Source organism: Antedon bifida, chromosome 2 (assembly GCF_963402885.1).
Source record: "Antedon bifida chromosome 2, ecAntBifi1.1, whole genome shotgun sequence".
NCBI classification, from domain to species: domain Eukaryota; kingdom Metazoa; phylum Echinodermata; class Crinoidea; order Comatulida; family Antedonidae; genus Antedon; species Antedon bifida.
The window spans coordinates 11,496,740-11,514,947 of NC_136227.1; the positions used below are offsets into that span (position 1 = coordinate 11,496,740).

Genomic DNA, 18,208 nt, shown 5'->3' on the forward strand with positions numbered 1-18,208 from the left:
ATTTAATGTAAAAATAATACTATATGATCCTATTGCGATAACTTTTTTCGTCTTTAAACGGTTAAAAATGTGAAAAATAAGTCGATTGTAATAATTATAGCGGCCCGCTATAAATCCCAAAATGCATTGCGCGCGGATTGATATTTTTGTTTTTCACCTGTAATTCGCCCACTTTTCGATCGATCGTGAGGCCAAAACAAATGAAAGACTCCTAACTTTTCAGCGAAAATACCGGGTTTTCCCCAATTTGTATCAACGGAATCTTTCAAAAATAGAAAGACAAATAATGCAGCAACTATGCAACGTCAGGCTAGGTATATAGCTAGTGTACGACGTTCGTACGTTACCGATGTTTACCAGCTAGGCCTACAAAACTAAGACTAGCTAGGCTAGGCCTAAGACCGTCCACGAGAGGTCGATCGCCGCGAGCTACTTAGGTAGTGCATTGTTTCTCACTTTTTATCATAATTTACCATAAAACGTACATTTAAGACAGTGAATGACATGGTTTAATGTTTTTAAAGTGATATATATCTATTTTTTTCCAAAAAACGTCCAAAATTGCAGGGAAGGTGTCTTTAAAGTTAACCAGTTGACTATGTAGCAAATGCCAAGATCAAGAAAACATTGAAAAACATCATACCGTACATAGAAACTCAGTCTGAAAAGCTGTCGAATCGTACAATACTAATTATTATTCTAACATTTAATTCATAAATACCCTTGTACAAAAACAAGGGTGGAGAAAAATTGAGTTGAAACTCAATAGTTGTTCCTCTACACGGAAATCTTTAGTAAAAGAGAGTGATTAAAAACCTGTACCTATAGTATATATATAGCATCACCTATCGAAATAAATAGGTTTGAATTCATGTAGACCTACCGTACTAAATATTAACGAAATGCATAACTCTTGGTCCAGCTGCACTAGAAAGTTTACCACTATCGGTTTAAAACATTTTGACTAATAATTTATAAAAATAATAATGTTTATTAATTTTTCTAAACTTTTATTTTTTTAAACAAATAGAAGACAAAAAAGGACATGCCACATTTGCATATTTCAAATAATTGTATTGTGAAGTTGACAATGGCCTTTCACTGTGTCACAAATGCCAAGATCAAGGATATAAATGATAGAAAATTTTGTTGAAATTAATTTTTGATTCAATGTATTTAAACTACAGGATTAATATTTATTTTTTAGGCATACAGTAACTGGTATAATAAAATAAAGTTTCGATTGAAAATACATCATAGCCGTACCTAGAAACTTAGTCTGAGAAGCTGTCGGATCGTACAATACTAATTGTTATTCTAACATTTAATTCATAAATACCCTTGTACGAAAACAAGGGTTGAGAAAAATTGAAATGAAACTCAATAGTTGTTCCTCTACACGGAAATCTTTAGTAAAAGGCGAAAGATTTATGCGTGATGCAGAGAAACCAGAGTGATTAGAAACCTGTACCTATAGTATATACATAGCATCACCTATCGAAATAAATAGGTTTGAATTCATGTAGACCTACCGTACTAAACATTAACGAAATGTATACATCTTGGTCCAGCTGCACTAGAAAGTTTACCACTATCGGTTTAAAACATTTTGACTAATAATTTATAAAAATAATAATGTTTATTCATTTTTCTAAACTTTTATTTTTTAAACAAATAGAAGACAAAAAAGGACATGCCACATTTGCGTATTTCAAATAATTGTATTGTGAAGTTGACAATGGCCTTTCACTGTGTCACAAATGCTAAGATCAAGGGAATAAATGATAGAATATTTTGTTGAAATTAATTCTTAATTCAATCTAATTAAACATCAGGATTGATATTTATTTTCTAGGCATAGAGTAACTGGTATAATAAAATAAAGTTTCGATTGAAAATACATCATAGCCGTACCTAGAAACTATTAAGCCCCCTTCCCTACGTTTTTTAGATCTAATTTAAGATCACAAACTAGGCTATATTTAATGTAAAAATAATACTATATGGTCCTATTGCGATAACTTTTTTCGTCTTTAAACGGTTAAAAATGTGAAAAATAAGTCGATTGTAATAATTATAGCGGCCCGCTATAAATCCCAAAATGCATTGCGCGCGGATTGATATTTTTGTTTTTCACCTGTAATTCGCCCACTTTTCGATCGATCGTGAGGCCAAAACAAATGAAAGACTCCTAACTTTTCAGCGAAAATACTGGGTTTTCCCCAATTTGTATCAACGGAATCTTTCAAAAATAGAAAGACAATTAATGCAGCAACTATGCAACGTCAGGCTAGGTATATAGCTAGCGTACGATGTTCGTACGTTACCGATGTTTACCAGCTAGGCCTACAAAACTAAGACTAGCTAGGCTAGTCCTAAGACCGTCCACGAGAGGTCGATCGCCGCGAGCTACTTAGGTAGTGCATTGTTTCTCACTTTTTATCATAATTTACCATAAAACGTACATTTAAGACAGTGAATGACATGGTTTAATGTTTTTAAAGTGATATATATCTATTATTTTGCAAAAAAAAACGTCCAAAATTGCAGGGAAGGTGTCTTTAAAGTTAACCAGTTGACTATGTAGCAAATGCCAAGATCAAGAAAACATTGAAAAACATCATACCGTACATAGAAACTCAGTCTGAAAAGCTGTCGAATCGTACAATACTAATTATTATTCTAACATTTAATTCATAAATACCCTTGTACAAAAACAAGGGTTGAGAAAAATTGAGTTGAAACTCAATAGTTGTTCCTCTGCACGGAAATCTTTAGTAAAAGGCGAAAGATTTATGCGTGATGCAGAGAAACCAGAGTGATTAGAAACCTGTACCTATAGTATATACATAGCATCACCTATCGAAATAAATAGGTTTGAATTCATGTAGACCTACCGTACTAAACATTAACGAAATGTATACATCTTGGTCCATCTGCACTAGAAAGTTTAACACTATCGGTTTAAAGCATTTTGACTAATAATTTATAAAAATAATAATGTTTATTAATTTTTCTAAACTTTTAAAACAAATAAAAGGCAAAAAAAAGACATGCCATAATTTGCATATTTCAAATAATTGTAACTAAAAGTTAACCAGTTGAATATGTATGTAGCAAATGCCAAGATCAAGAAATCATTGAAAAACATCATACCGTACATACTCAGTCTGAAAAGCTGTCGGATCGTACAATACTAATTGTTATTCTAACATTTAATTCATAAATACCCTTGTACCAAAACAAGGGTTGAGAAAAATTGAGTTGAAACTCAATAGTTGTTCCTCTACACGGAAATCTTTAGTAAAAGGCGAAAGATTTATGCGTGATGCAGAGAAACCAGAGTGATTAGAAACCTGTACCTATAGTATATACATAGCATCACCTATAGAAATAAATAGGTTTGAATTCATGTAGACCTACCGTACTAAATATTAACGAAATGCATAACTCTTGGTCCAGCTGCACTAGAAAGTTTACCACTAGCGGTTTAAAACATTTTGACTAATAATTTATAAAAATAATAATGTTTATTAATTTTTCCAAACTTTTAAAACAAATAAAAGGCATCAAAAAGACATGCCATCATTTGCATATTTCAAATAATTGTAACTTAAAGTTAACCAGTTTACTATGTAGCAAATGCCAAGATCAAGAAATCATTGAAAAACATCATACCGTACATAGAAACTCAGTGTGAGAAGCTGTCGGATCGTACAATACTAATTGTTATTCTAACATTTAATTCATAAATACCCTTGTACAAAAACAAGGGTTGAGAAAAATTGAGTTGAAACTCAATAGTTGTTCCTCTACACGGAAATCTTTAGTAAAAGGCGAAAGATTTATGCGTGATGCAGAGAAACCAGAGCAATTAGAAACCTGTACCTTTAGTATATCCATTGCATCACCTATCGAAATAAATAGGTTTGAATTCATGTAGACCTACCGTACTAAATATTAACGAAATGCATAACTCTTGGTCCAGCTGGACTAGAAAGTTTACCACTATCGGTTTAAAACATTTTGACTAATAATTTATAAAAATAATAATGTTTATTCATTTTTCTAAACTTTTATTTTTTAAACAAATAGAAGACAAAAAAGGACATGCCACATTTGCATATTTCAAATAATTGTATTGTGAAGTTGACAATGGCCTTTCATTGTGTCACAAATGCCAAGATCAAGGGAATAAATGATAGAATATTTTGTTGAAATTAATTCTTAATTCAATGTATTTAAACTACAGGATTAATAATTATTTTTTAGGCATACAGTAACTGGTACAATAAAATTTAGTTTCGTATGAAAAAACATCATAGCCGTACCTAGAAACTTAGTATGAGAAGCTGTCGGATCGTACAATACTAATTATTATTCTAACATTTAATTAATAAATACCCTTGTACCAAAACAAGGGTTGAGAAAAATTGAGTTGAAACTCAATAGTTGTTCCTCTACACGGAAATCTTTAGTAAAAGGCGAAAGATTTATGCGTGATGCAGAGAAACCAGAGTGATTGAAAACCTGTACCTATAGTATATACATAGCATCACCTATCGAAATAAATAGGTTTGAATTCATGTAGACCTACCGTACTAAATATTAACGAAATGCATAACTCTTGGTCCAGCTGCACTAGAAAGTTTACCACTATCGGTTTAAAACATTTTGACTAATAATTTATAAAAATAATAATGTTTATTAATTTTTCCAAACTTTTAAAACAAATAAAAGGCATAAAAAAGACATGCCATCATTTGCATATTTCAAATAATTGTAACTTAAAGTTAACCAGTTGACTAAGTAGCAAATGCCAAGGTCAAGGAATCATTGAAAAACATCATACCGTACATAGAAACTCAGTCTGGAAAGCTGTCGGATTGTACAATACTAATTGTTATTCTAACATTTAATTCATAAATACCCTTGTACCAAAACAAGGGTTGAGAAAAATTGAGTTGAAACTCAATAGTTGTTCCTCTACACGGAAATCTTTAGTAAAAGGCGAAAGATTTATGCGTGATGCAGAGAAACCAGAGCAATTAGAAACCTGTACCTTTAGTATATCCATTGCATCACCTATCGAAATAAATAGGTTTGAATTCATGTAGACCTACCGTACTAAATATTAACGAAATGCATAACTCTTGGTCCAGCTGGACTAGAAAGTTTACCACTATCGGTTTAAAACATTTTGACTAATAATTTATAAAAATAATAATGTTTATTCATTTTTCTAAACTTTTATTTTTTAAACAAATAGAAGACAAAAAAGGACATGCCACATTTGCATATTTCAAATAATTGTATTGTGAAGTTGACAATGGCCTTTCACTGTGTCACAAATGCCAAGATCAAGGGAATAAATGATAGAATATTTTGTTGAAATTAATTCTTAATTCAATGTATTTAAACTACAGGATTAATAATTATTTTTTAGGCATACAGTAACTGGTACAATAAAATTTAGTTTCGTATGAAAAAACATCATAGCCGTACCTAGAAACTTAGTATGAGAAGCTGTCGGATCGTACAATACTAATTATTATTCTAACATTTAATTAATAAATACCCTTGTACCAAAACAAGGGTTGAGAAAAATTGAGTTGAAACTCAATAGTTGTTCCTCTACACGGAAATCTTTAGTAAAAGGCGAAAGATTTATGCGTGATGCAGAGAAACCAGAGTGATTGGAAACCTGTACCTATAGTATATACATAGCATCACCTATCGAAATAAATAGGTTTGAATTCATGTAGACCTACCGTACTAAATATTAACGAAATGCATAACTCTTGGTCCAGCTGCACTAGAAAGTTTACCACTATCGGTTTAAAACATTTTGACTAATAATTTATAAAAATAATAATGTTTATTAATTTTTCCAAACTTTTAAAACAAATAAAAGGCATAAAAAAGACATGCCATCATTTGCATATTTCAAATAATTGTAACTTAAAGTTAACCAGTTGACTAAGTAGCAAATGCCAAGGTCAAGGAATCATTGAAAAACATCATACCGTACATAGAAACTCAGTCTGGAAAGCTGTCGGATTGTACAATACTAATTGTTATTCTAACATTTAATTCATAAATACCCTTGTACCAAAACAAGGGTTGAGAAAAATTGAGTTGAAACTCAATAGTTGTTCCTCTACACGGAAATCTTTAGTAAAAGGCGAAAGATTTATGCGTGATGCAGAGAAACCAGAGCAATTAGAAACCTGTACCTTTAGTATATCCATTGCATCACCTATCGAAATAAATAGGTTTGAATTCATGTAGACCTACCGTACTAAATATTAACGAAATGCATAACTCTTGGTCCAGCTGGACTAGAAAGTTTACCACTATCGGTTTAAAACATTTTGACTAATAATTTATAAAAATAATAATGTTTATTCATTTTTCTAAACTTTTATTTTTTAAACAAATAGAAGACAAAAAAGGACATGCCACATTTGCATATTTCAAATAATTGTATTGTGAAGTTGACAATGGCCTTTCACTGTGTCACAAATGCCAAGATCAAGGGAATAAATGATAGAATATTTTGTTGAAATTAATTCTTAATTCAATGTATTTAAACTACAGGATTAATAATTATTTTTTAGGCATACAGTAAGTGGTACAATAAAATTTAGTTTCGTATGAAAAAACATCATAGCCGTACCTAGAAACTTAGTATGAGAAGCTGTCGGATCGTACAATACTAATTATTATTCTAACATTTAATTAAAAAATACCCTTGTACCAAAACAAGGGTTGAGAAAAATTGAGTTGAAACTCAATAGTTGTTCCTCTACACGGAAATCTTTAGTAAAAGGCGAAAGATTTATGCGTGATGCAGAGAAACCAGAGTGATTGGAAACCTGTACCTATAGTATATACATAGCATCACCTATCGAAATAAATAGGTTTGAATTCATGTAGACCTACCGTACTAAATATTAACGAAATGCATAACTCTTGGTCCAGCTGCACTAGAAAGTTTACCACTATCGGTTTAAAACATTTTGACTAATAATTTATAAAAATAATAATGTTTATTAATTTTTCCAAACTTTTAAAACAAATAAAAGGCATAAAAAAGACATGCCATCATTTGCATATTTCAAATAATTGTAACTTAAAGTTAACCAGTTGACTAAGTAGCAAATGCCAAGGTCAAGGAATCATTGAAAAACATCATACCGTACATAGAAACTCAGTCTGGAAAGCTGTCGGATTGTACAATACTAATTGTTATTCTAACATTTAATTCATAAATACCCGTGTACCAAAACAAGGGTTGAGAAAAATTGAGTTGAAACTCAATAGTTGTTCCTCTACACGGAAATCTTTAGTAAAAGGCGAAAGATTTATGCGTGATGCAGAGAAACCAGAGTGATTAGAAACCTGTACCTATAGTATATACATAGCATCACCTATCGAAATAAATAGGTTTGAATTCATGTAGACCTACCGTACTAAATATTAACGAAATGCATAACTCTTGGTTCAGCTGCACTAGAAAGTTTACCACTAGCGGTTTAAAACATTTTGACTAATAATTTATAAAAATAATAATGTTTATTAATTTTTCCAAACTTTTAAAACAAATAAAAGGCATAAAAAAGACATGCCATCATTTGCATATTTCAAATAATTGTAACTTAAAGTTAACCAGTTTACTATGTAGCAAATGCCAAGATCAAGAAATCATTGAAAAACATCATACCGTACATAGACTCAGTGTGAGAAGCTGTCGGATCGTACAATACTAATTGTTATTCTAACATTTAATTCATAAATACCCTTGTACCAAAACAAGGGTTGAGAAAAATTGAGTTGAAACTCAATAGTTGTTCCTCTACACGGAAATCTTTAGTATTTCAGTATTTCAGTATTTATTGGTACTCACTTTCGAATCAGTGGCACACACCTTTCGGTGGTGCGTCCATACAAATATAAACAACAACATATAAAAGGTAAATGATGATAAAACTTACATAATTAACTTACATTGGAAAAAAAACAAAAAAACAAAAAACAAAACAAAAACAAATGTACAGTAGTAATTGCACACTTGAGTAGATACTTTAAAAAAATTGTATTACGAGCAAATCAATAAATCGATGCAATAGGTCAGTAGTAAATACACATTAGGGCCTACTTAAAAAATGTCAGACAGAAAAAAAAAATACTTATACATAGTAAATAAAAAAAACCTAAAAAACAAAAAATAAAGAATAAAGGTACAATAGGTGAACAGTATAAATAATACATAATCATGATAAAATTACTACATAAATCGAAATAAGCACAAATATATGTTTATATGTACTTGAAATTATAGATATAGAAAACAGCAAGTACAAGATTTTATTTGTTTAATGATTAGTTATTGGTATATCTAACTGACAGAAAAAAAAAAAAAAAAACTTATACATAGAAAATAAAACTAAAAAACAATTGAATAACAGTATAAAGATACAAAAGGTCAAAAGTATAAACAATACATAATCATGATTATTTTTACAAAAATCGAGATAAACACAAAATTTGAAGTTAGCAAAATAAAATAAAAGCAAATAAACTAGTTTATCAATGTAAAAGCCAAATAGGCTAATTATTGGGGTAATGTTGGTAATTTCTTATATATATCTAACCTGGTATCCCAGGCACTTTGTAGGTATTTTTTACAAGCCAAGTCAAAAATTTCCCCAAGAACAACGTTTTCATTATATAAATTGTCTAATAACAAATGTAATTTCATTTCAGAGGTTCCTTCGTAGAAAGATTTCCAATAATGTTCAAACCCGTTATTCATTAATTGTAATTTCATTCTAAACTTTTATTTTTTAAACAAATAGAAGACAAAAAAGGACATGCCACATTTGCATATTTCAAATAATTGTATTGTGAAGTTGACAATGGCCTTTCACTGTGTCACAAATGCCAAGATCAAGGGAATAAATGATAGAATATTTTGTTGAAATTAATTCTTAATTCAATGTATTTAAACTACAGGATTAATACTTATTTTTTAGGCATACAGTAACTGGTATAATAAAATTTAGTTTCGTATGAAAAAACATCATAGCCGTACCTAGAAACTTAGTATGAGAAGCTGTCGGATCGTACAATACTAATTATTATTCTAACATTTAATTAATAAATACCCTTGTACCAAAACAAGGGTTGAGAAAAATTGAGTTGAAACTCAATAGTTGTTCCTCTACACAGAAATCTTTAGTAAAAGGCGAAAGATTTATGCGTGATGCAGATAAACCAGAGTGATTGGAAACCTGTACCTATAGTATATACATAGCATCACCTATCGAAATAAATAGGTTTGAATTCATGTAGACCTACCGTACTAAATATTAACGAAATGCATAACTCTTGGTCCAGCTGCACTAGAAAGTTTACCACTATCGGTTTAAAACATTTTGACTAATAATTTATAAAAATAATAATGTTTATTAATTTTTCCAAACTTTTAAAACAAATAAAAGGCATAAAAAAGACATGGCATCATTTGCATATTTCAAATAATTGTAACTTAAAGTTAACCAGTTGACTAAGTAGCAAATGCCAAGGTCAAGGAATCATTGAAAAACATCATACCGTACATAGAAACTCAGTCTGGAAAGCTGTCGGATTGTACAATACTAATTGTTATTCTAACATTTAATTCATAAATACCCTTGTACCAAAACAAGGGTTGAGAAAAATTGAGTTGAAACTCAATAGTTGTTCCTCTACACGGAAATCTTTAGTAAAAGGCGAAAGATTTATGCGTGATGCAGAGAAACCAGAGTGATTAGAAACCTGTACCTATAGTATATACATAGCATCACCTATCGAAATAAATAGGTTTGAATTCATGTAGACCTACCGTACTAAATATTAACGAAATGCATAACTCTTGGTCCAGCTGCACTAGAAAGTTTACCACTAGCGGTTTAAAACATTTTGACTAATAATTTATAAAAATAATAATGTTTATTAATTTTTCCAAACTTTTAAAACAAATAAAAGGCATCAAAAAGACATGCCATCATTTGCATATTTCAAATAATTGTAACTTAAAGTTAACCAGTTTACTATGTAGCAAATGCCAAGATCAAGAAATCATTGAAAAACATCATACCGTACATAGAAACTCAGTGTGAGAAGCTGTCGGATCGTACAATACTAATTGTTATTCTAACATTTAATTCATAAATACCCTTGTACCAAAACAAGGGTTTAGAAAAATTGAGTTGAAACTCAATAGTTGTTCCTCTACACGGAAATCTTTAGTAAAAGGCGAAAGATTTATGCGTGATGCAGAGAAACCAGAGTGATTAGAAACCTGTACCTATAGTATATACATAGCATCACCTATCGAAATAAATAGGTTTGAATTCATGTAGACCTACCGTACTAAATATTAACGAAATGCATAACTCTTGGTCCAGCTGCACTAGAAAGTTTACCACTAGCGGTTTAAAACATTTTGACTAATAATTTATAAAAATAATAATGTTTATTAATTTTTCCAAACTTTTAAAACAAATAAAAGGCATCAAAAAGACATGCCATCATTTGCATATTTCAAATAATTGTAACTTAAAGTTAACCAGTTTACTATGTAGCAAATGCCAAGATCAAGAAATCATTCAAAAACATCATACCGTACATAGAAACTCAGTGTGAGAAGCTGTCGGATCGTACAATACTAATTGTTATTCTAACATTTAATTCATAAATACCCTTGTACCAAAACAAGGGTTGAGAAAAATTGAGTTGAAACTCAATAGTTGTTCCTCTACACGGAAATCTTTAGTAAAAGGCGAAAGATTTATGCGTGATGCAGAGAAACCAGAGTGATTAGAAACCTGTACCTATAGTATATACATAGCATCACCTATCGAAATAAATAGGTTTGAATTCATGTAGACCTACCGTACTAAATATTAACGAAATGCATAACTCTTGGTCCAGCTGCACTAGAAAGTTTACCACTAGCGGTTTAAAACATTTTGACTAATAATTTATAAAAATAATAATGTTTATTAATTTTTCCAAACTTTTAAAACAAATAAAAGGCATCAAAAAGACATGCCATCATTTGCATATTTCAAATAATTGTAACTTAAAGTTAACCAGTTTACTATGTAGCAAATGCCAAGATCAAGAAATCATTGAAAAACATCATACCGTACATAGAAACTCAGTGTGAGAAGCTGTCGGATCGTACAATACTAATTGTTATTCTAACATTTAATTCATAAATACCCTTGTACAAAAACAAGGGTTGAGAAAAATTGAGTTGAAACTCAATAGTTGTTCCTCTACACGGAAATCTTTAGTAAAAGGCGAAAGATTTATGCGTGATGCAGAGAAACCAGCGCAATTAGAAACCTGTACCTTTAGTATATCCATTGCATCACCTATCGAAATAAATAGGTTTGAATTCATGTAGACCTACCGTACTAAATATTAACGAAATGCATAACTCTTGGTCCAGCTGGACTAGAAAGTTTACCACTATCGGTTTAAAACATTTTGACTAATAATTTATAAAAATAATAATGTTTATTCATTTTTCTAAACTTTTATTTTTTAAACAAATAGAAGACAAAAAAGGACATGCTACATTTGCATATTTCAAATAATTGTATTGTGAAGTTGACAATGGCCTTTCACTGTGTCACAAATGCCAAGATCAAGGGAATAAATGATAGAATATTTTGTTGAAATTAATTCTTAATTCAATGTATTTAAACTACAGGATTAATAATTATTTTTTAGGCATACAGTAACTGGTACAATAAAATTTAGTTTCGTATGAAAAAACATCATAGCCGTACCTAGAAACTGAGTATGAGAAGCTGTCGGATCGTACAATACTAATTATTATTCTAACATTTAATTAATAAATACCCTTGTACCAAAACAAGGGTTGAGAAAAATTGAGTTGAAACTCAATAGTTGTTCCTCTACACGGAAATCTTTAGTAAAAGGCGAAAGATTTATGCGTGATGCAGAGAAACCAGAGTGATTAGAAACCTGTACCTATAGTATATACATAGCATCACCTATCGAAATAAATAGGTTTGAATTCATGTAGACCTACCGTACTAAATATTAACCAAATGCATAACTCTTGGTCCAGCTGCACTAGAAAGTTTACCACTAGCGGTTTAAAACATTTTGACTAATAATTTATAAAAATAATAATGTTTATTAATTTTTCCAAACTTTTAAAACAAATAAAAGGCATCAAAAAGACATGCCATCATTTGCATATTTCAAATAATTGTAACTTAAAGTTAACCAGTTTACTATGTAGCAAATGCCAAGATCAAGAAATCATTGAAAAACATCATACCGTACATAGAAACTCAGTGTGAGAAGCTGTCGGATCGTACAATACTAATTGTTATTCTAACATTTAATTCATAAATACCCTTGTACCAAAACAAGGGTTGAGAAAAATTGAGTTGAAACTCAATAGTTGTTCCTCTACACGGAAATCTTTAGTAAAAGGCGAAAGATTTATGCGTGATGCAGAGAAACCAGAGTGATTAGAAACCTGTACCTATAGTATATACATAGCATCACCTATCGAAATAAATAGGTTTGAATTCATGTAGACCTACCGTACTAAATATTAACGAAATGCATAACTCTTGGTCCAGCTGCACTAGAAAGTTTACCACTAGCGGTTTAAAACATTTTGACTAATAATTTATAAAAATAATAATGTTTATTAATTTTTCCAAACTTTTAAAACAAATAAAAGGCATCAAAAAGACATGCCATCATTTGCATATTTCAAATAATTGTAACTTAAAGTTAACCAGTTTACTATGTAGCAAATGCCAAGATCAAGAAATCATTGAAAAACATCATACCGTACATAGAAACTCAGTGTGAGAAGCTGTCGGATCGTACAATACTAATTGTTATTCTAACATTTAATTCATAAATACCCTTGTACAAAAACAAGGGTTGAGAAAAATTGAGTTGAAACTCAATAGTTGTTCCTCTACACGGAAATCTTTAGTAAAAGGCGAAAGATTTATGCGTGATGCAGAGAAACCAGAGCAATTAGAAACCTGTACCTTTAGTATATCCATTGCATCACCTATCGAAATAAATAGGTTTGAATTCATGTAGACCTACCGTACTAAATATTAACGAAATGCATAACTCTTGGTCCAGCTGGACTAGAAAGTTTACCACTATCGGTTTAAAACATTTTGACTAATAATTTATAAAAATAATAATGTTTATTCATTTTTCTAAACTTTTATTTTTTAAACAAATAGAAGACAAAAAAGGACATGCCACATTTGCATATTTCAAATAATTGTATTGTGAAGTTGACAATGGCCTTTCACTGTGTCACAAATGCCAAGATCAAGGGAATAAATGATAGAATATTTTGTTGAAATTAATTCTTAATTCAATGTATTTAAACTACAGGATTAATAATTATTTTTTAGGCATACAGTAACTGGTACAATAAAATTTAGTTTCGTATCAAAAAACATCATAGCCGTACCTAGAAACTTAGTATGAGAAGCTGTCGGATCGTACAATACTAATTATTATTCTAACATTTAATTAATAAATACCCTTGTACCAAAACAAGGGTTGAGAAAAATTGAGTTGAAACTCAATAGTTGTTCCTCTACACGGAAATCTTTAGTAAAAGGCGAAAGATTTATGCGTGATGCAGAGAAACCAGAGTGATTGGAAACCTGTACCTATAGTATATACAAAGCATCACCTATCGAAATAAATAGGTTTGAATTCATGTAGACCTACCGTACTAAATATTAACGAAATGCATAACTCTTGGTCCAGCAGCACTAGAAAGTTTACCACTATCGGTTTAAAACATTTTGACTAATAATTTATAAAAATAATAATGTTTATTAATTTTTCCAAACTTTTAAAACAAATAAAAGGCATAAAAAAGACATGCCATCATTTGCATATTTCAAATAATTGTAACTTAAAGTTAACCAGTTGACTAAGTAGCAAATGCCAAGGTCAAGGAATCATTGAAAAACATCATACCGTACATAGAAACTCAGTCTGGAAAGCTGTCGGATTGTACAATACTAATTGTTATTCTAACATTTAATTCATAAATACCCTTGTACCAAAACAAGGGTTGAGAAAAATTGAGTTGAAACTCAATAGTTGTTCCTCTACACGGAAATCTTTAGTAAAAGGCGAAAGATTTATGCGTGATGCAGAGAAACCAGAGTGATTAGAAACCTGTACCTATAGTATATACATAGCATCACCTATCGAAATAAATAGGTTTGAATTCATGTAGACCTACCGTACTAAATATTAACGAAATGCATAACTCTTGGTCCAGCTGCACTAGAAAGTTTACCACTATCGGTTTAAAACATTTTGACTAATAATTTATAAGAATCAATGTTTATTAATTTTTCTAAACTTTTATTTTTTTAAACAAAATAGAAGACAAACAAGGACATGCCACATTTGCATATTTCAAATGATTGTATTGTGAAGTTAACCAGTTGACTATGTAGCAAATGTCAAGATCAAGGAATCATTGAAAAACATCATACCGTACATAGAAACTCAGTGTGAAAAGCTGTCGGATCGTACAATACTAATTGTTATTCTAACATTTAATTCATAAATACCCTTGTACGAAAACAAAGGTTGAGAAAAATTGAGCTAAAACTCAATAGTTGTTCCTCTACACGGAAATCTTTAGTAAAAGGCGAAAGATTTATGCGTGATGCAGAGAAACAAGAGTGATTGGAAACCTGTACCTATAGTATATACATAGCATCACCTATCGAAATAAATAGGTTTGAATTCATGTAGACCTACCGTACTTAATATTAACGAAATGCATAACTCTTGGTCCAGCTGCACTAGAAAGTTTACCACTAGCGGTTTAAAATATTTTGACTAATAATTTATAAAAATAATAATGTTTATTCATTTTTCTAAACTTTTATTTTTTAAACAAATAGAAGACAAAAAAGGACATGCCACATTTGCATATTTCAAATAATTGTATTGTGAAGTTGACAATGGCCTTTCACTGTGTCACAAATGCCAAGATCAAGGGAATAAATGATAGAATATTTTGTTGAAATTAATTCTTAATTCAATGTATTTAAACTACAGGATTAATATTTATTTTTTAGGCATACAGTAACTGGTATAATAAAATTTAGTTTCGTATGAAAAAACATCATACCGTACATAGAAACTCAGTGTGAAAAGCTGTCGGATCGTACAATACTAATTGTTATTCTAACATTTAATTCATAAATACCCTTGTACGAAAACAAAGGTTGAGAAAAATTGAAATGAAACTCAATAGTTGTTCCTCTACACGGAAATCTTTAGTAAAAGGCGAAAGATTTATGCGTGATGCAGAGAAACCAGAGTGATTAGAAACCTGTACCTATAGTATATACATAGCATCACCTATCGAAATAAATAGGTCTGAATTCATGTAGACCTACCGTACTAACCATTAACGAAATGTATAAATCTTGGTTCATCTGCACTAGAAAGTTTAACACTATCGTTTTAAAGCATTTTGACTAATAATTTATAAAAATAATAATGTTTATTAATTTTTCCAAACTTTTAAAACAAATAAAAGGCAAAAAAAGACACGCCATCATTTGCATATTTCAAATAATTGTAACTTAAAGTTAACCAGTTGACTAAGTAGCAAATGCCAAGGTCAAGGAATCATTGAAAAACATCATACCGTACATAGAAACTCAGTCTGGAAAGCTGTCGGATTGTACAATACTAATTGTTATTCTAACATTTAATTCATAAATACCCTTGTACCAAAACAAGGGTTTAGAAAAATTGAGTTGAAACTCAATAGTTGTTCCTCTACACGGAAATCTTTAGTAAAAGGCGAAAGATTTATGCGTGATGCAGAGAAACCAGAGTGATTAGAAACCTGTACCTATAGTATATACATAGCATCACCTATCGAAATAAATAGGTTTGAATTCATGTAGACCTACCGTACTAAATATTAACGAAATGCATAACTCTTGGTCCAGCTGCACTAGAAAGTTTACCACTAGCGGTTTAAAACATTTTGACTAATAATTTATAAAAATAATAATGTTTATTAATTTTTCCAAACTTTTAAAACAAATAAAAGGCATCAAAAAGACATGCCATCATTTGCATATTTCAAATAATTGTAACTTAAAGTTAACCAGTTTACTATGTAGCAAATGCCAAGATCAAGAAATCATTGAAAAACATCATACCGTACATAGAAACTCAGTGTGAGAAGCTGTCGGATCGTACAATACTAATTGTTATTCTAACATTTAATTCATAAATACCCTTGTACCAAAACAAGGGTTGAGAAAAATTGAGTTGAAACTCAATAGTTGTTCCTCTACACGGAAATCTTTAGTAAAAGGCGAAAGATTTATGCGTGATGCAGAGAAACCAGAGTGATTAGAAACCTGTACCTATAGTATATACATAGCATCACCTATCGAAATAAATAGGTTTGAATTCATGTAGACCTACCGTACTAAATATTAACGAAATGCATAACTCTTGGTCCAGCTGCACTAGAAAGTTTACCACTAGCGGTTTAAAACATTTTGACTAATAATTTATAAAAATAATAATGTTTATTAATTTTTCCAAACTTTTAAAACAAATAAAAGGCATCAAAAAGACATGCCATCATTTGCATATTTCAAATAATTGTAACTTAAAGTTAACCAGTTTACTATGTAGCAAATGCCAAGATCAAGAAATCATTGAAAAACATCATACCGTACATAGAAACTCAGTGTGAGAAGCTGTCGGATCGTACAATACTAATTGTTATTCTAACATTTAATTCATAAATACCCTTGTACAAAAACAAGGGTTGAGAAAAATTGAGTTGAAACTCAATAGTTGTTCCTCTACACGGAAATCTTTAGTAAAAGGCGAAAGATTTATGCGTGATGCAGAGAAACCAGAGCAATTAGAAACCTGTACCTTTAGTATATCCATTGCATCACCTATCGAAATAAATAGGTTTGAATTCATGTAGACCTACCGTACTAAATATTAACGAAATGCATAACTCTTGGTCCAGCTGGACTAGAAAGTTTACCACTATCGGTTTAAAACATTTTGACTAATAATTTATAAAAATAATAATGTTTATTCATTTTTCTAAACTTTTATTTTTTAAACAAATAGAAGACAAAAAAGGACATGCGACATTTGCATATTTCAAATAATTGTATTGTGAAGTTGACAATGGCCTTTCACTGTGTCACAAATGCCAAGATCAAGGGAATAAATGATAGAATATTTTGTTGAAATTAATTCTTAATTCAATGTATTTAAACTACAGGATTAATAATTATTTTTTAGGCATACAGTAACTGGTACAATAAAATTTAGTTTCGTATGAAAAAACATCATAGCCGTACCTAGAAACTGAGTATGAGAAGCTGTCGGATCGTACAATACTAATTATTATTCTAACATTTAATTAATAAATACCCTTGTACCAAAACAAGGGTTGAGAAAAATTGAGTTGAAACTCAATAGTTGTTCCTCTACACGGAAATCTTTAGTAAAAGGCGAAAGATTTATGCGTGATGCAGAGAAACCAGAGTGATTGGAAACCTGTACCTATAGTATATACATAGCATCACCTATCGAAATAAATAGGTTTGAATTCATGTAGACCTACCGTACTAAATATTAACGAAATGCATAACTCTTGGTCCAGCTGCACTAGAAAGTTTACCACTATCGGTTTAAAACATTTTGACTAATAATTTATAAAAATAATAATGTTTATTAATTTTTCCAAACTTTTAAAACAAATAAAAGGCATAAAAAAGACATGCCATCATTTGCATATTTCAAATAATTGTAACTTAAAGTTAACCAGTTGACTAAGTAGCAAATGCCAAGGTCAAGGAATCATTGAAAAACATCATACCGTACATAGAAACTCAGTCTGGAAAGCTGTCGGATTGTACAATACTAATTGTTATTCTAACATTTAATTCATAAATACCCTTGTACCAAAACAAGGGTTGAGAAAAATTGAGTTGAAACTCAATAGTTGTTCCTCTACACGGAAATCTTTAGTAAAAGGCGAAAGATTTATGCGTGATGCAGAGAAACCAGAGCAATTAGAAACCTGTAC

General features: G+C 30.4%; 27 non-coding genes across 27 annotated transcripts; all 27 read right to left on the minus strand.

Moving 5' to 3' along the window:
* Positions 1–1,337: 1,337 nt before the first annotated feature.
* LOC144836480 (U5 spliceosomal RNA) lies at positions 1,338–1,457 on the minus strand. Its single transcript, XR_013611310.1, has one exon. It is a non-coding gene; the product is annotated as a U5 spliceosomal RNA (small nuclear RNA).
* Positions 1,458–2,703: 1,246 nt separating this feature from the next.
* LOC144836436 (U5 spliceosomal RNA) lies at positions 2,704–2,822 on the minus strand. The gene has a single exon (XR_013611267.1). It is a non-coding gene; the product is annotated as a U5 spliceosomal RNA (small nuclear RNA).
* A 406-nt stretch (positions 2,823–3,228) lies between these two features.
* On the minus strand, positions 3,229–3,348 carry LOC144836456 (U5 spliceosomal RNA). The gene has a single exon (XR_013611285.1). It is a non-coding gene; the product is annotated as a U5 spliceosomal RNA (small nuclear RNA).
* A 407-nt stretch (positions 3,349–3,755) lies between these two features.
* Positions 3,756–3,874, minus strand: LOC144836487 (U5 spliceosomal RNA). Its single transcript, XR_013611315.1, has one exon. It is a non-coding gene; the product is annotated as a U5 spliceosomal RNA (small nuclear RNA).
* A 528-nt stretch (positions 3,875–4,402) lies between these two features.
* Positions 4,403–4,522, minus strand: LOC144836457 (U5 spliceosomal RNA). The gene has a single exon (XR_013611286.1). It is a non-coding gene; the product is annotated as a U5 spliceosomal RNA (small nuclear RNA).
* A 406-nt stretch (positions 4,523–4,928) lies between these two features.
* LOC144836496 (U5 spliceosomal RNA) lies at positions 4,929–5,048 on the minus strand. The gene has a single exon (XR_013611324.1). It is a non-coding gene; the product is annotated as a U5 spliceosomal RNA (small nuclear RNA).
* A 528-nt stretch (positions 5,049–5,576) lies between these two features.
* Positions 5,577–5,696, minus strand: LOC144836458 (U5 spliceosomal RNA). The gene has a single exon (XR_013611287.1). It is a non-coding gene; the product is annotated as a U5 spliceosomal RNA (small nuclear RNA).
* A 406-nt stretch (positions 5,697–6,102) lies between these two features.
* On the minus strand, positions 6,103–6,222 carry LOC144836497 (U5 spliceosomal RNA). The gene has a single exon (XR_013611325.1). It is a non-coding gene; the product is annotated as a U5 spliceosomal RNA (small nuclear RNA).
* Positions 6,223–6,750: 528 nt separating this feature from the next.
* Positions 6,751–6,870, minus strand: LOC144836459 (U5 spliceosomal RNA). The gene has a single exon (XR_013611288.1). It is a non-coding gene; the product is annotated as a U5 spliceosomal RNA (small nuclear RNA).
* A 406-nt stretch (positions 6,871–7,276) lies between these two features.
* LOC144836505 (U5 spliceosomal RNA) lies at positions 7,277–7,396 on the minus strand. Its single transcript, XR_013611333.1, has one exon. It is a non-coding gene; the product is annotated as a U5 spliceosomal RNA (small nuclear RNA).
* A 1,772-nt stretch (positions 7,397–9,168) lies between these two features.
* LOC144836521 (U5 spliceosomal RNA) lies at positions 9,169–9,288 on the minus strand. The gene has a single exon (XR_013611349.1). It is a non-coding gene; the product is annotated as a U5 spliceosomal RNA (small nuclear RNA).
* Positions 9,289–9,694: 406 nt separating this feature from the next.
* Positions 9,695–9,814, minus strand: LOC144836460 (U5 spliceosomal RNA). Its single transcript, XR_013611289.1, has one exon. It is a non-coding gene; the product is annotated as a U5 spliceosomal RNA (small nuclear RNA).
* Positions 9,815–10,220: 406 nt separating this feature from the next.
* On the minus strand, positions 10,221–10,340 carry LOC144836429 (U5 spliceosomal RNA). Its single transcript, XR_013611260.1, has one exon. It is a non-coding gene; the product is annotated as a U5 spliceosomal RNA (small nuclear RNA).
* Positions 10,341–10,746: 406 nt separating this feature from the next.
* On the minus strand, positions 10,747–10,866 carry LOC144836461 (U5 spliceosomal RNA). The gene has a single exon (XR_013611290.1). It is a non-coding gene; the product is annotated as a U5 spliceosomal RNA (small nuclear RNA).
* A 407-nt stretch (positions 10,867–11,273) lies between these two features.
* On the minus strand, positions 11,274–11,392 carry LOC144836514 (U5 spliceosomal RNA). Its single transcript, XR_013611342.1, has one exon. It is a non-coding gene; the product is annotated as a U5 spliceosomal RNA (small nuclear RNA).
* Positions 11,393–11,920: 528 nt separating this feature from the next.
* Positions 11,921–12,040, minus strand: LOC144836462 (U5 spliceosomal RNA). Its single transcript, XR_013611291.1, has one exon. It is a non-coding gene; the product is annotated as a U5 spliceosomal RNA (small nuclear RNA).
* A 406-nt stretch (positions 12,041–12,446) lies between these two features.
* On the minus strand, positions 12,447–12,566 carry LOC144836463 (U5 spliceosomal RNA). Its single transcript, XR_013611292.1, has one exon. It is a non-coding gene; the product is annotated as a U5 spliceosomal RNA (small nuclear RNA).
* Positions 12,567–12,973: 407 nt separating this feature from the next.
* Positions 12,974–13,092, minus strand: LOC144836488 (U5 spliceosomal RNA). The gene has a single exon (XR_013611316.1). It is a non-coding gene; the product is annotated as a U5 spliceosomal RNA (small nuclear RNA).
* A 528-nt stretch (positions 13,093–13,620) lies between these two features.
* On the minus strand, positions 13,621–13,740 carry LOC144836464 (U5 spliceosomal RNA). Its single transcript, XR_013611293.1, has one exon. It is a non-coding gene; the product is annotated as a U5 spliceosomal RNA (small nuclear RNA).
* Positions 13,741–14,146: 406 nt separating this feature from the next.
* On the minus strand, positions 14,147–14,266 carry LOC144836465 (U5 spliceosomal RNA). Its single transcript, XR_013611294.1, has one exon. It is a non-coding gene; the product is annotated as a U5 spliceosomal RNA (small nuclear RNA).
* A 410-nt stretch (positions 14,267–14,676) lies between these two features.
* On the minus strand, positions 14,677–14,796 carry LOC144836511 (U5 spliceosomal RNA). The gene has a single exon (XR_013611339.1). It is a non-coding gene; the product is annotated as a U5 spliceosomal RNA (small nuclear RNA).
* A 527-nt stretch (positions 14,797–15,323) lies between these two features.
* LOC144836500 (U5 spliceosomal RNA) lies at positions 15,324–15,443 on the minus strand. The gene has a single exon (XR_013611328.1). It is a non-coding gene; the product is annotated as a U5 spliceosomal RNA (small nuclear RNA).
* A 405-nt stretch (positions 15,444–15,848) lies between these two features.
* On the minus strand, positions 15,849–15,968 carry LOC144836430 (U5 spliceosomal RNA). The gene has a single exon (XR_013611261.1). It is a non-coding gene; the product is annotated as a U5 spliceosomal RNA (small nuclear RNA).
* Positions 15,969–16,374: 406 nt separating this feature from the next.
* On the minus strand, positions 16,375–16,494 carry LOC144836466 (U5 spliceosomal RNA). Its single transcript, XR_013611295.1, has one exon. It is a non-coding gene; the product is annotated as a U5 spliceosomal RNA (small nuclear RNA).
* A 407-nt stretch (positions 16,495–16,901) lies between these two features.
* LOC144836489 (U5 spliceosomal RNA) lies at positions 16,902–17,020 on the minus strand. Its single transcript, XR_013611317.1, has one exon. It is a non-coding gene; the product is annotated as a U5 spliceosomal RNA (small nuclear RNA).
* Positions 17,021–17,548: 528 nt separating this feature from the next.
* Positions 17,549–17,668, minus strand: LOC144836467 (U5 spliceosomal RNA). The gene has a single exon (XR_013611296.1). It is a non-coding gene; the product is annotated as a U5 spliceosomal RNA (small nuclear RNA).
* Positions 17,669–18,074: 406 nt separating this feature from the next.
* LOC144836498 (U5 spliceosomal RNA) lies at positions 18,075–18,194 on the minus strand. The gene has a single exon (XR_013611326.1). It is a non-coding gene; the product is annotated as a U5 spliceosomal RNA (small nuclear RNA).
* Positions 18,195–18,208: the final 14 nt, after the last annotated feature.